This window comes from Nipponia nippon, unplaced genomic scaffold (genome assembly GCF_047370975.1).
Source record: "Nipponia nippon isolate SJK-2023a ecotype South Korea unplaced genomic scaffold, ASM4737097v1 scaffold_17, whole genome shotgun sequence".
Lineage (NCBI taxonomy): Eukaryota > Metazoa > Chordata > Aves > Pelecaniformes > Threskiornithidae > Nipponia > Nipponia nippon.
Window position 1 is genome coordinate 12,184,642 of NW_028262333.1, and position 10,571 is coordinate 12,195,212.

Genomic DNA, 10,571 nt, shown 5'->3' on the forward strand with positions numbered 1-10,571 from the left:
ATACATGATTAAAAATCACAAAGAGTTTGCAAATAGAGATGTTAAGTACATTTTCTGTATTTTTAATATCTCTATATATAATTTCTTTTTAAAGGTGATAACATTTTACAGAGATTTAGTCAGCTTTATATAAAGTACCATGTAAATACATTCAAAACAAAACTAATTTTCGCAAGGTGTCCAAACCGCGCACACACAAGAAGAGCCCTTTCTCCTCTGAACAGCCTTACTGGAGTGATGCAACCACTCACATAAATAACGGACACTTGCGTAACATGGTAGAGGATTAAGCCCTATCAGCGTAACTTCAAAACAAATACGGACAGATAAAGCACACATTGCATGTATTTTTCTAAACTGTATACAAATAAGCGAGATTTTCATTTGGATTTTAAATACCAGCAGGTATAGTTTCTCAAATTATGTTGCTTTAGAAATGCTAGCGTACATGCCAGTTTTAAAACATTTCTACATCCAAAGCAATTTAATGCAACAGAGCAGGCAGCTTTCAGTTTTGACTGTGGTATTTTTTGCTGAGCATTCATCAGATTGAGTATTTTTGATTGTTTTTCAAGATAGGAGAAAGAAGAACTCCAAATAGTAGCGCAAAAAGTTGCTACATTATGAAGTTGTCTAGAAAACAGCACTCCATCTATGAAACTAAGCAGCAAACACAACAGGACCCCAACTCTCATTCTAGCTGATGGCAATTTACTACCTCTTCTGCTTAATTTGGAAATTCAGTGTGTAAATGGGTGCTTTTGCTTTGCCAAACCAGGTCCTATTCTTTTAATGTAATTGCAGAAATGCAAGTTTGATATGCACCCACCTATACTTAATAACATAGTGTAAAATGCATTTTTCAGAATTACGCATACAACGCAGTGTTTAACAAGCATATAAAAAAGCAGCAAGTGGTATTGGTGTCATTTACAGATACTTGAGATGTCTCCATTTTAAGTTCCTGTTCATTAATGCCTACGTTCTATAAGAAACCACACGCAGACACACAAGTGAGCTGACTGTTCCACAAAACTGCGCAACTATGAGGCAACTTCTGCCAGAACTTAGCAAACAGGGCCTGATTGTTGTCCTAAGACACTGAAAATCCACTAATGTTAATAACGTATTTCTTATCCCACTCTGTTGTCAATAATGCCACTTCTTATGCATTGAAAACTCATGTTTCCCAGCTTTCCTGTGGTTTTTCCCCAGGCTCTCTACAGTGTTAGAGAGTCATACAATCTATTAAGTCCTTCTTCCATTCATTTCTAAGTGACAGGTTTTCGGCACTTAGTTTAGCTGCAGATTACACAATAGTTAGACATCCCTTTTGTTGTGCCATCTCATGGTACACAAGCATATGGGAAAGTTGCAGTAGTTCACCTGGGGATGTGAAAATACTAGAAGTAATTTTTAGCTTACAAATGTAAATGATAATCAAGGAAAGCAAAGTTTAGGAAATTGATTTTTTACTCACTGGTTTGCTTCAGTCTGCAATAGATTCCCCAAAGTGGAGCTGTGAAGTATTTCAAACTGTACTACTTATGGTCAGGTTCGCTGCAGTGCCAGAGACACAATTAAAAGGCAGGTGACTCCAGTAAATGACAGTGAGACTGGACTAACTAGAGTGACCAGATGTATTCTTCCCTTTTATGTTTTAAAAAAAAAAAAAAAATCACTGTTGCAAAAGCGTCCAAGAAATATTCTTACATACATGCTGTCCTGTAAGGTTGCCAAGGTCAGTGTATGCCACAGTGACTGCCTTGGCAAGCTAAAGTGTCTTGGGCCTCTTGAAGTCTATCCAAATTCTTCACCTCTCATTTGAAAATCTTCCTGGTTAAACAACTGGAAGGCTGGCTGCGCTACTGAGCATGTCAGCAGATATTAACAGGTAAAATTTAGGAGCTTCAAATGCAGTAAAGCAGTACCGGGGTTGTGCTTCACCCTTGGACACCTCCTGAGGACGCTCCTCGCTATGCTAGTGCGAGTTGGAGCCACACACACGGATCTGAATGCAGCCAGATAGCTACAGCATTTGGCCAGGATAACTGGTTTGGGAACATTTACATTTTTACCATTTGTTGTTACTAATATTTTTACATATCTTCAATAGAAGTCTGTTGTCTTTACAGAAAATAATTCAAAGCTTCCTTGCTCTAAAATTTAAAAATGGAAACTTGACAAGTAACCTACTACAGATAGATTTTGTTTGTATAGCAGTTTAAATTGTCTGGGCAACCATGGGACTAAAAGAAAAACAAAAAAAGTGAGAATATGATGGTATTTCCCAAGAAAGAAATATCAGATTTGGAAAACAGATTAAAGTTTCTATCTGTGTGCTCCTATTTTATAAATATCTATTCAAACTATATAGTTAGGCAAAAGGTGTGCCCATCCCTATGTGTGCTGTCAATTAAGGGACAGTGTCACACCACAAAATTTGTCCTAGCATAAAATTTGTTTCTCTCTATTGAAATAAGATCTCCTCTAGAGGGCAGCATTAAATCAGTATTCAGTGACCAGGAAACCTAAGCTCTAATGCTGCTTTATAATACATACTAAATTTACAGGCTAATAAGGCACCGTTATATTGACCAAGGATGGTTATTTACCATTACGATAAAGCTGGAAATTTCTAGCACCTTAATATTTTAAGTAAGCTATGCATTAAAAATTGGTGAGTTCTTTCATTCTGGCCCAAGAGTCCGCTATGTTTGGCTGATTGCAAAACCATGTGCTGCGTATAAAAATTCAAGAGATTCATTCTGAGCTGTGGGCTGGCGAAATAGTAAACACTGCAGACTGAAATCTTTGCTGGTGTCATCGAGTTCAGCACTATTCCAGCCAACGCAGTTGTGCTCAGTCACAGCAGTTGAAATGGGGCACCGAGGAGGAGAAGAAAGCAGCCAAACTAGAACATGGGCTTTCTGGCAGGAAAACCTTGGTCACCCCAAACAGGCTTCCTGGGTAGTTACTACAACTACTATGGTTACTGTAACAGTCTCAACACCGCAGGTAGTGACCTGTGTCATTCTCCAGGGATTACTGTTCATTGTTGCACAGGATGTCTTGAACTGCTGAAACCTCACATGTGTTTTGCTGGTTTGCTTAAAGATTTCAAATGCTGAATTTATGTAATTACAGAAGACAAAAGCTCACCTAAATATTTCATCTGTTGGTTTCCTAAAAAGAAAACGCATCAGGAAGTCTCTTATCATTAGAAGAAACATTCTTATTTTTAAATACACAGGAGAAGAATCCATACAGAAATAGATTCATCACCATTATATATACAGCAAGTGTTAGAAGCAGTGTATACAAGAAAGGCGACTCTCTCTATCAGAATAAAAGAAAGCATGTGGCAATATCTTGATTTTTCTTTTTTTTTTTTTAAACAACTAAAATCCCAGTGCATTACGGCTTGGGAACAGTTTCAGTTTGGAGTCAGACTGGGTTTTCTCTGCCACCTGTTTCACAACCCAGAGAAGTATTACTGAATTCACTGGCCAAGCCCACAGTTCAGCTGCAAAACTCTAATTAATTTCACCTGCCCCCATCAGTACAGGCCAAATCATCGGGTTCACGATCTGGCAAGGGGCCTCTTGAGCTGCCAGCACGCTTATCAGCACCGAACTGGAGTTACAGATGTGGGGGTTATTTGGCCATGTTCCCTTCCCCCCCCCCCCCCAATCCATTCCCCCCAGAAGCTTTAGGGAGCGCGCTCCCCATGCTTACAGTCGGCTGCAGCATCCCTGCTCCTGGAGCATGGGGGCCAGGACCACCACAACCACGGCGAGCAGCAGCGCTAGCATTAGTCACGTAATGCATTTCTGCGGGCAGGACTACCTTGCCACAGCAGCTCTGTGGCTGAAAAATTTCTTGGGGGTTTCAAATGAGGTCTTGTGCCCTTAGGACTCACTTTGGGAACTTTGCTTCCAAAATCGATTAGGCTACAGCATGCTAGAGAGAGGATGTTGGTAATAACTGGAAAGATGGTTGTTAGCTACCATTTTAAATAGAACAAGGCTTAAAGAAGGCTGCTTGTCCTCTGCTCCTGGGCAGCAGGCAGACATGGTTATCTTGACAATGGAAATCACCATGCTTTCATGGTCAGTTAAATGAGACTAAGGGATTTTGTTTTGTAAACTAGAAAACAAAACATAAATTTGACTGGGCTTCAGATTTCCCCAAGATCAGTAACCTAAGTGTGTTATCCAGAGCGTCTGTTGATGAATCCATGAAGCTAACATACTAAATGTTTTAGTGATCAAGAGAAATCAGTTGCTCAGTCTCAGATTGACCTACATTTCATAAGCATTAGCAGCCTGCCCGTCAATCATCTTTATTGCTACTGACATCTAGTGGTAACATTTAGCTGCATTTCTGAATTCCTGTAAAACAATCTTACATTCTTTCAAACCAGAAAAAAAGAAAGCGGCTTCCTAGGGGGAAAAAATGCGCTAGGCTTTGTGAGAGGCTGAGATAATTACTGAGCTTTGACCGAGACTGCCAGTACTACCTAAAAGTAAATTTATCTTCATAAGCTATTTGCAAACTCCCAAGTATTCAAAAAGACCCACATAAACATTTTCATATGGAAAGAGAAAATAATCAACTGATCTGGCATGAATTTGCTGAGCAAAGCACATCTTTTTTTTTAACTCTTCCCGATAAGATCATGACTGCTCTGAAACAATTTAGTATTTAATAACCTACTCTTCTAAATATATGTGTGTGGAAAGCACATGGAAGCCTAAACAGATTTTCTCTTAGACGCTGTGCAATTGATAAATCAACAGTTCCTCTGTTACAGTCTGTCGATCTGCATGATAGGATCAATAAAGAACACTGAGTTCAGAATATAAAGGCCAAACACACTGATCTCAGTGGAGGACTGGGAAGGACTTCAGGTGCAGATCACAACTGCAACCCCCCGCAGCAGCCGTGCCCAGGAATCTGTACCTCGCTCTGTTCCTGGGAGCTCTGTTTTCCACAGGTCTCAGCTGCGTTGGTGACAGAAGGGGCTGGTAGAGTAGATGTACCACCAGCAGATCCTTGGAGATCTACTGGTTAGTTCCTCATAGCCGAAGTGGCAATAGGTGCCGTATACAGCAGGATCCATACCTGCCAGCATTTCTAATGGAAATGAGAGCGGCAGAAGTCCAGAGAAGCTACTGCACACAGGCTGCTGATCTGTTTGTGTGCAGTAAATCAGATGTCCTGAACGTACCAGACTTGCTGCAGGTGCGTAGATGGATCTCCTTTCTATATGCTGGACTCACCATATTCAGGATGCAGAATAAACCTGTGCAGAGAGGGCATTTGCCTGGGAATTTTCAAAGATGATCACTAAAAGGTTTGGCAGCTGAGGTGGTAGCGCTGATGGGTGTGGATACCAGCTGCACTCCTGTGCTAGGAAGATGATTCTGGCCTTCCTCCTTGACTGGCATGGAAATGCCGTGAGCAGTCAGGCTGTGCCTCGGGGACGGGGAAGAACAACCCTGGTTAAGAGGTTTAGTCAACTCCAAATGAGCTCTCTTGCTCCGTTACGAGCAAATGTCTTGGGTTCTGTGGCAACAGAGGCTCTGTTGGGAGGGGGAAGGCTGCCATGCAGAGCGATTAGAGCAATAGGTAAAGCACTATTCTGGTATTCTGTATCAATGTTTTGCAGGCCTGGCAGTGGTCACAGTTGATGCCTACAAGCACTGGATATTCCACAAGTTGAAGACGGAATACTGACTTGTTTACCTGAAGATAATAGGACTTCGGGGTATTTCCTCAGAGAAAATATAAATTTTAATATAATTTCATAAGCTTTGGAGGTTAGCTTGTCTTGTAGCTTCAGTGATATCAAACTTCTTCAAGTAGGAGCTAGATAGAAAGCTGTTTAGTTTTTGCCAGCGTATGTAAAACAAGACTTTTCTATCTGCATTGTAGATTGTTTGTGGACACTTCCAGATTCTTGTGCTTTCTGCAGTCATTCTGGGGACTGAACTCTCATTGATATCCGCAGAGGTTCCATGAACAGGATACATGCAGGATTTTGAGTGTAGAAGCCCACAGTGTGGTTTGGAGTAGTGAATTGCTTTTAGTTTGGAGATGACTGGGGGAGATGGGAAGAGCAACTGTACATTAAGGGAACAATTACAGATCTTCTTCCCGGTGACGTCAATGAGAGATTTGCCTTCAGCCTTCCACAGAAGAAGATTTTTAGCTTTAATTTGGGACAGTAAAGGGGGTTTTCAAAAGCACTAAAAGCCAGTGGGAGCTCGTTCAACTGCTCCCGATGCCTTTAAAAACCCCTACACCAAAAGTGATAGCTAACAACATGAAATGGAAGTAAATAAAATGCATTTTCATTGCTGTTTTGAGTTACATAATTCTTGTTTCTTGATTTGTTAGTTGATCTGAATTTATATGGATTTAATCTATACGGTGACCAAGAAAATGGTCAGCAACTGGTAAAGATGCAAAGTCTAGCTGCAAAGCAAGCAATGTGTAGGTATAGATCCTAAGCAGCTAACAAAGACAGTAACAAACCATGTGTCTTTTGTGTCCACATCTACCAAGCTAGATGGCCATTTCAGCATTTACCAGCAGATCACAAATGCTCCCAGCTGACTAAAAGGATAAGCTCAAGGACAACTAGGACCCAGTCACAGATAAGAACTCTCAGACATCAGTCACGCGTCACCCTGCCTGTGTGGAGCACTGAGCATGTTCCTACTATGCTTCAGAATATCGGAGCAAGACCTACTGTAGCGCTAGGTCAGCTTGTACAGGGCAGATTGCCCCGGGTGGTCGCATCCCTCTCTCAAGTCCTCTCTGGCAGTAGCTGCCACAACAAATGCAGTGGAACAAGGATCTAACAGAGGGGTCAGATCTACTCAATACACCAAAAATGACTCCCTTCTCTATTCTCTAAGATCAAGGCCACAAAGAGCCCTTACATCATCTGGTTTGATATTGTGGTCAGGCTCTTAATTTCACCTAAGACTTCTACACAGAGCCTAGCAACTTGTGTTGGGCTAAAGTATTTCCTCCAGAAATGATCTGTTAAATCTAAAAGGTGTTAAAGTGATGGGGATTACGTCACTGGTCTGGTTAGGATTAACCAGTCTCACCATTAAAAATCCGTGGCTTACTTTATTTGATTTTGTGTAGCTTCAGCTTCCACCCATTGGATGGATATTTGTACATCTTTCTCTGTTCAGTTTAAGAACTTGTTAATATAAAGCATCTCCTCCCTATAAAGGAATCTGATTGCCTCTTGATCTTCATTGTAAGCTGAACAGACTTGGCTGTAAGCCGTTTTCTTCCCCCCGAAATAATTTTTTATGGCTTGTTACTGCACAATCTCTATTTTTTTCAAGATCTTTAAAAATGTGAACGGTGGAGTAGTTGCAGATTTTTAATTGATCTCACTTAATACCATATGCAGATATCAAAATCATAATCCTCCTTTTATTCGTTACCCTGCTCTGCACGGGATGTGCCTGAGATGAGATAATTTAAAGAAAGAGACCGAAAAAGGGGAGAGGAGAAAGAGGACGAGATGAGTGTGCAGAGTCACAGAGTTTACAATTAAATCCACGTAAACCAAGAAAAATAAAATGCAAATGAACCCTACAAACCAAGACAATTAAATACTCCAAACTCCCAAGTTTTGGGAACCCCAACAGCAACATTCTGTGCTGTGTTGTTTAAGAAAAGACCTCAGCAGAGTCCTCCCTGTTGTGCAACTCTCTACACTGAGAGTATTCCCAGGTTTTTCTGTTTTGAAAATCTGCAGTGGAGGTTTCTTGGGGAATTCTGGTTCCACAGTAACAAAGCGCTTGCACATCTTCAGCCACAGACCCAGAGCTGCTTCCTCTTGAGAAAAAAAAGCTTTTGTCGATAGTAGTGGAAATAACCACAGGTAGTCAAGGTTGTTCTTTTTAGCCAAAGAATTGCTGTGCCCATCATACCAACAGCAGGTAGCAATGAATGGAGCTTGGCTTTGTTTCCTCTGCAAGTTGCAAGTCCTTCTCGTTTGACCTGATGGTGTGCAGCAGCTTCTTTCATTCCTAGGGCTGCATCCTTCTTTTCTTTGTTTTCAGCCAGTTTTTTTCACCCTTTTAATGTGCATGTGCAATGCAAATACAGAATTGAGAGCCAAATTAGGATAGGGATTTCTCCCTTCTTCATGCGATACGGCACACTAGGCAACACACTGTTCTCAGGACTGTTAGTTCACACAGCAACATTAGCAGCGAATACTGTTCATTCCCAGCTACTGTCATTGGTACCTTTATCAAATCCAGATGTTATCATGCGTATCTTATGGGTTTGGGAGCTTTACAATATTTTCCAAGTCCATAAATGACAGAATCCAGTATAAAAAAAGGTCAATATATTATTACTGTCGAAAGTTTTTTTTCCTTTTTTTATACAAAAATTAAAAAGATCAAAATATATCACATTATTTACATATTGTGCTTCATGCTTAGAGATCACTGAAAAAGAACACACAGACAAACATTTTAATCAAAGAGAAATGCTCCATTCATTATACTTACTAATCTTATTGTTAATATTATAAGGATTGGCATTCAGATGTCTTTTAATTTTAACAGTACATCCAAACGACTTACCACAGAATTAAAAACTTTTATATGCTAAGGGCATGCTCACATTCTAACCGAGGGTTTGCAACCAGTTAGTAACATGCTTGCTATTAACTCAGACTGTGTCCACATACCACACGTTTGAAACTGCCTTAGTAATTCCACTCAGCTTCAGTGTCGTACCCTTGTTGAAGGAGGTTACAGCATCCCCCTACAAGTCTGGACCAAATGCTCATCCTACGGGGGGACGCGTCTCTCCTCATTTAGCATTTACAACCCCGGGTGTTCTGGGGGTGTGAGACAGTATGAATTACCTGACCCATGTGCTCCCTCATTTACTGATTTGAGCACCAAAGCAGCGTAGTGGTTGTGGATTATAATTACAATGGCAGAAAAGTCTTTGTTCGGAAATAAACGTTTTGTAACTCTGCAACAAAGAGGTAACCCATTGTAAAATCCGCTAGAGGGTATGGCCTACGTCACACGAGTGGTTCCTAAACTGCCTGGGCCATAACAGAAGCCTAGCCTGACCAAGCCTGAAAAAAAAAGGCATTGCTACCAACAACATTAACAAGAATGATTTTTCACGCTTAGCAAGTTTTTGGAGCGGTGTTCCTAGCACCAGTCTACAGCTGTGGGGAACAAGACACGAAGCTAGATGGAATCCTGCTCTCCCAAGGCATGGCGTTATGGCTGCCAGGCCTATAACCTGTTGCTTAAAGGAAGCGCAGCAGTGCAAACAATCACCATGCAGCAAACAAAATTACTCGGGACCTACAGAAGGATATACAGTTATTATTATTACTGTACCTTATGCCAACATCCTGCTACTGGCAGTCCATCTGGTCCCTGCAAAATTGAATTTACAGATTTAATTTCTGTTGCTGTGACTTTAAAGTGTCAGACCCAAAAACCTGAAGCTCAATCTTCACAGCGATAAAAGGTTTAGCAGCACTGTTAATTACCATGCAAAACCCATTTACTGTATATGCACAACAATAAATATGCAGACAATGTAATCCGTGTGTCACGTACAACAAAACTGAATACTCCCCAGGGTAAAAAATAAAATAAATCTATGCTTTTTCCTTTAAACAAAAAAGAAAATATGAACAAATATAAAAATTTGGAACCACAGTTAATTAACTTTATAATCTACTTTATAAGGTAGCGTTTTTTGCAATCAGACATATATATGGAAAGCATGATGTGGAAATGTGTTTTTTGTTAATACACACTTTTCAGTTTGGGGGTGGTGATGTAATTTTTTTTTTCCCCGGATGATATCCTAATCGTGTTAAATTCGATCCTGCAGTACTTAGTTTCTTTAAGAAATTCTGAGTTGCTGAACTGATTGAAATAGGATGATTTGTGGACTATACAATGGGAGTGAAAATATTTGTCTTTTTCTGATGGAGATACAAGAAACATACAGAAATCAGAAAGCCAGAAGAGCCTACTTACCAGGAGGAAATCACTGAAAAGGAAGGAGCCCTTTAGAAGAGGAATGGACTATGTATGACCAACTCTTTCAAGATACTTTAGAAGAAATAGCTGACTTCAGCTGCCTTTTCCGATGTTGGATTTTTTTAAGGCTCTTGGATCTCTGATTGCATGGATGTCTGCATGTAGAGCTGCAGAGAGCACACATGCACTGACCCTTCCCTCAGAGCTACCTCCAAATTAACTAGGGGCGGGAAGCCACGAGGATGCACACACAGCGGAGATAACTGCTAGTGCAAATATAGGTCAAAATGCATTTTTACATTTTTTACTGTAAATGTCAGTCATCACATTTTTTGTATTCTGTATTGATTTTATATGTAAAATAGCCTATGCCCAATAAAACAGATGCAGTGAAGTAAGGTTGCCCTCTCCAGCTACTCATAGTGTAACAGGTCAAGTTATTTTCACATGCTTTCCTGTAACACTAGTTAGAAAACATACACGTTTTTCTGCTGA

General features: G+C 40.4%; 1 protein-coding gene across 6 annotated transcripts in view; it reads left to right on the forward strand.

Moving 5' to 3' along the window:
* HNRNPAB (heterogeneous nuclear ribonucleoprotein A/B) overlaps window positions 1-10,470 on the forward strand; it is a 30,988-nt gene extending 20,518 nt beyond the window's left edge. For 2 of the 6 annotated variants that reach the window (XM_087753731.1, XM_087753736.1), the window contains one exon: window positions 9,925-10,470. The gene's annotated coding sequence lies outside the window, so the exon portion shown is untranslated. Of the gene's footprint in view, window positions 1-5,674; window positions 6,384-9,924 lie in introns of those variants that run through there. The other 4 variants (XM_087753730.1, XM_087753735.1, XM_087753728.1 and 1 more) reach the window with 2 other exon arrangements.
* The last annotated feature ends 101 nt before the right edge of the window (window positions 10,471-10,571 follow it).